Source organism: Portunus trituberculatus, chromosome 3 (assembly GCF_017591435.1).
Source record: "Portunus trituberculatus isolate SZX2019 chromosome 3, ASM1759143v1, whole genome shotgun sequence".
NCBI classification, from domain to species: Eukaryota; Metazoa; Arthropoda; class Malacostraca; order Decapoda; family Portunidae; genus Portunus; species Portunus trituberculatus.
Genome location: NC_059257.1, coordinates 6,912,755 through 6,917,931, shown reverse-complemented (window position 1 = coordinate 6,917,931; position 5,177 = coordinate 6,912,755). Strand labels below are relative to the sequence as shown.

Below are 5,177 nucleotides of genomic sequence, written 5' to 3'. Positions count from 1 at the left end.
ATATGGACACGATTACATTATATAAATAGAAAACACTTAAATTCTCTTTCTACCCCCCCCCTCTCTCTCTCTCTCTCTCTCTGGAAACTAGTAATCTCATTGGCTGACACGGGAAAGCGAGGTGGGCGCTGATTGGTGGACGCTGACGGAAGCTTCTCTGTGATTGGCTGACGGTCCAGGTGGCGCCCTACCTTGTTAGTGCGTGAGTTTGTGTGTGTGGCGGAAAGGTGGGCGGGGTTGTTAGTGTTTGGTAGTGGCAGTGTGGTGGTTGTGGTGGTGCTGTGTGTGTGTGTGTGTGTGTGTGTGTGTGTGTGTGTGTGTGTGTGTGTGTGTGTGTGTGTGTGTGTGTGTGTGTGTTTATTGTTCTTTTATTTCTGTTCTGTGCAGTTCTGTTTGTTTGTTATAGTAGTTTGTCTGTCTGTCTGTTTGTCTGTGTGTTTATTATATGGTGTTGTTGTTCTCTCTCTCTCTCTCTCTCTCTCTCTCTCTCTCTCTCTCTCTCTCTCTCGGGACAAGCCAAGCGGTACGCCAAGGGATTTAAGAAGTTATGGTACGTTGCAGACCCCAAAAGTGTACCCTGCCCAAAAGACGGTACAGGCAACACTCCAACCTTCCTTGTCACTCCTCGCCAACCCTCCCTCGAGACACGGTACACACACACACACACACACACACACACACACACACACACACACACACACACACACACACACACACACACACACTCTCTCTCTCTCTCTCTCTCTCTCAGGGTTTCGTATGGGTACTTATAACTTTTTGATGCTTATTTCTCCTCCAGTCCCTCGTCTCTCTCTCTCTCTCTCTCTCTCTCTCTCTCTCTCTCTCTCTCTCTCTCTCTCTCTCTCTTGCTACTACTTTTAAACCCTCATTTCTCATAAAATCGTCTCTTTCTGTAGTTTTCTAGCTTAAAATAGAGAAAAGTAACCCGTTTTCTTTGTTTTCTTCCTTCAACAATCATCGTCTACCTACATTTACTGCATATATTTCCTTCTATTGTTCACTTATTTACCCATTTTCTATGTTTTGTGGTGTAGTATCGGTTTAGTGAAGTTCTCCCATTCCATTCTCGTTTTCTCTCGCATAAAGAGTTGCCAAACCCATTTTCTTCACTTGTCAGGCGTCGATTTTAATGAGTTACCCATGATTTTTTACGTTTTCTCTTTCCCTCAACGCTGATATTTGAGTTTCTTCTTCCTGGTAAAGTGTTACAAAGATCATTTTCTCAGAATTTATAATAACGCTGATCTATTTTTTTTCTCTCTTTCTTATTAGTCTATTTTATTTATTTATTTTTTTTTTTACATTGAAATTCGCGTGTTTCTTTATTGGCAGAAAGGTAAGCCCGTTTTCTTTTAAGTCATCAGATATACAAATGGATAAGCTTTCCTTTATATTCCATTTTCTTTTTTATTTTTTTTCCACGCAGACTTTTGGGTTTTTACATCTCAAGCAAAACATTTCTAAACCAACTTACTTGATTTCAATGTTTTTTTTCTTCATTTCCATTACTTTTCTCTCTCTCTCTCTCTCTCTCTCTCTCTCTCTCTCTCTCTCTCTCTAGACCCCTTTCCTTTCATTCCCATTAATTTTCCTCTCTTCACACCTTTTCTTTCATTTCTATTCATTTTTTTCGTTACCCTTTTCCTCTCATTTCATTTCCATATTTTTTTCTCCTCTCTTCATCCCTCTCCCTTCTCTTCCATTCATCTTTCTCTCTTCATCCCTTTCTCTTCCATTACATTACTTCCCTCTCTTCATTCCTATTATTTTTCTCTTTTCGTTCCTTTCTCTTCATTTTCCTCTCTTCATCCCTTTTCAGCTCCAAGAACGCTTGCCAAACTTCACAAAACCATCTAATTGAATAGGGAAAGAAATATAAGCATGGAGCGAGTTGACCAGTAGATAAATGTGACTTGTAATACGTTCAAATGCAACAAAATCATCTGAATGCGCTTTAGTGATGACAGAGTGAAGGTATTGTGGTGGTACTCAAGCGATTTAACTCTTCAGTGCCATGACGCGTTTCCATATTCATTCTACTTGCTATTTGGTGATTTTATACAGCTTCAGAAACTTATGGGGGGATTAAAATAGTGGAGATTGTGTCCATTTATCTTCTGACCTCCATAGACCTTCCTAATGTCAATAAATTGGTCTAATCGTACACAAATTTCGAGGTGAAAATGTGTCCCAGTACTGAAGGGGTTAGAATAGTGATGACTGTGGCCATTAATCTTCTGACCTCCATAGACCCTTCCTAATGTCCAGAAAATGGTCTAATCGTACACAAATTTCAAGGTAAAAATGTGTTCCTGTACTGAAGGGGTTAAAATAGTTAAGACTGTGACCATTAATCTTCTGACCTCCATAGACCCTTCCTAATGTCAAGAAAATGGTCTAATCGTACACAATCTCAAAGTAAAAATGTGTCCCTGTATTGAAAAGGTTAATTGAAGTGGCAATTAGTACAGATCGTGCCGTGATGAAAGCAAAGCCAGTCTTCACCAACGCTTTGCTCTCTCACACGATTATTTCCACAGGCCACAGAGGTGATAAGCAGGATTTTCAAGACTCCTTCTCCTTATGATCCAAAAATCGTGCTAACATGTCGATTGGACCGCGGGAAACACCTTTAAAATTCGCGTTCCTTCAAGTAAAGCCTTTTAAAATAATGGAGGTGTGGTGCAGGAGTGTTTCAGAATATGGTGCTAACACACACACACACACACACACACACACACACACACACACACACACACACACACACACATTAAATAAATATATAAAATAAAAGTAAACATAAATAAATAAATAAATAAAAATGAAATAAATGAATAAATAATACCAACTGGCCACTGCTTTTCGTTTGGGATCGTACGAAAAAATTGGATCTGGTAAGACAAAAGGATCCAATTCCACAGTCTTCTCGTAAACTTTCCTACCAAAGTGTTCCCCAAAATTGATGAGCTGAACAGATTTTTTTTTTCAATTTTTCATATATTTTTCGTAAGTTACATAAGAAATTTAAACTGGTAAGACAAAGAGGATCCAATTCCACAGTTTTCTCGTAAGCTATCCTATCAAAGTGTTTCTCAAAATTGATGAGCTGAACAGAAGATTTTTTTCTATTTTCATTTATTTTTCGTAAGTTACACACACACACACAAAAAAAAAAAAAAAAAAAAAAAAACGAACTGGTAAAACAAGAGGATCCAATTCCACAGTCTTTTCGTAAGCTATCTGACCAAAGTGTTTCCCAAAATTGGTGAGTTGAACAGAAGAGATATTTTATTTTCATTTATTTTTCGTAAGTTAAACACGAAAAATTGGAACTGCTACGACAAAAGGATCCAATTCCACAGTCTTTTCGTAAGCTATCCTACCAAAGTGTCTCCCAAAATTGGTGAACTGAACATGATTTTTTTTCTATTTTTATTAATTTTTCGTAAGTTAAACACGAAAAAAACAAACAAACTGAAACTGTTAAGACAATAGGATCCGATTCCACAGTATTCTCATAAACTACCAAACCAAAGTGTCCCCCAAAATTGGTGAACTGGACAGAAGAGCATTTTTCTATTTTCATTTATTTTTCGTAAGCTATTCAGCCATAGTGTTTTCCGAAATTGGTGAGCCGAACAAAGAAGAGTTTTTTTCCTACATTTATTCATCCATTTTCTTATCTATTCACTTTGGTGGATTACGGAAAGACTGTAGAATGTGGAGAGTGTTCACTAAAGGTACAGTTTAAGCACTTACCTGTTCCACCGACGAAAGAGAGAGAGAGAGATAGAGAACAGGATTACCACACTGAAAAGGTAGAGAAATGTATTAATCTGTTATATACGTAGGTGGTGGTGGTGGTGGTGGTGGTGGTTCATGTTATTGTAATAGTGGTGGTAGTCGTAGTGTAAAAGGCAGAAAGGATAAGATTACCATTGAAAAGGTACAGAAATTCATTAGTTTATTATATATGTGTGGTGGTGGTGGTGGTGGTGGTGGTGGTGGTGGTGGTGGTGGTTCATGTTATTGTAATAGTGGTGGCAATCGAGAGAGAGAGAGAGAGAGAGAGAGAGAGAGAGAGAGAGAGAGAGAGAGAGAGAGAGAGAGAGAGAGAGAGAGAGAGAGAGAGAGAGAGAGAGAGAGAGAGAGAGAGAGAGAGAGAGAGAGAGAGAGAGAGAGAGAGAGAGAGAGAGAGAGAGAGAGAGAGAGAGAGAGAGAGAGAGAGAGAGAGGATTACCACACTGAAAACAGAGAAATGTATTAGATCATTATATACGTGAGTGGTGGTAGTAGTAGTAGTAGTAGTAGTAGTAGTAGTAGTAGTAGTAGTAGTAGTAGTAGTAGTAGTAGTAGTAGTAGTAGTAGTAGTAGTAGTAGTAGTAGTAGTAACAAATAAACCTTAATCACAACAGAACACCACCACCACCACCACCACCACCACCACCACCACCACCAACAAACAAACCATCTTTAATCACACCACCACCACCACACCACCACCACCAACAATAACAATCAATCTTACGCACACACACACACACACACACACACACACACACACACACACACACACACACACACACACACACACATCCTTAAAGCAGCAACATACAGCGTCATTACCTCACCCAAATGACTCTTATCACAATCATTCTTCCCCCACCAGATGGCGTCATTAAAAGTCACAACAGGTCCTCACTATTTCATTATATTTCATTACTATTATTCCTTTTCCTTTCGTTTTTTTTTTTCCCTGCAAAGTTTCATTCCGTTACGCGCTTACCAGGAGCCTTTTACTCTCTGCCCCGCGTGTCTTTGAGTTTCGTATCATTTCGCTCACTCATCTCATGCCTGTTAGCTCCTCGTCATTTTCTTTTTCTAATTTCCTGGTCGTATTAAAGTTTGCCAATATGTTTCGTGTTTTTTTTTCTTCCGTAGTGTTTTTTTTTTTTTTTTAAGGCGCGTTGGTGACGGAGCGAGAAATTTTGTTGTATATTTAGTATAATTATTGTTTTATTATTAGTTATTTTTCTATAAAGAGATTGAGAAAGAATGGGAACGTGTGTGTGTGTGTGTGTGTGTGTGTGTGTGTGTGTGTGTGTGTGTGTGTGTGTGTGTGTGTGTGTGTGTGTGTGTGTGTGTGTGTGTGTGTG

The 5,177-nt window shown here is 38.9% G+C and overlaps 1 long non-coding RNA gene across 1 annotated transcript in view; it reads left to right on the top strand.

The window, feature by feature from the left end:
* Positions 1-401: 401 nt before the first annotated feature.
* Positions 402-5,177, top strand: part of LOC123510359 — a 5,969-nt gene continuing 1,193 nt past the window's right edge. Inside the window, exon 1 of the long non-coding RNA XR_006676477.1 lies at positions 402-649. This is a non-coding gene — a long non-coding RNA (uncharacterized LOC123510359). The remainder of the gene's footprint in view (positions 650-5,177) is intronic.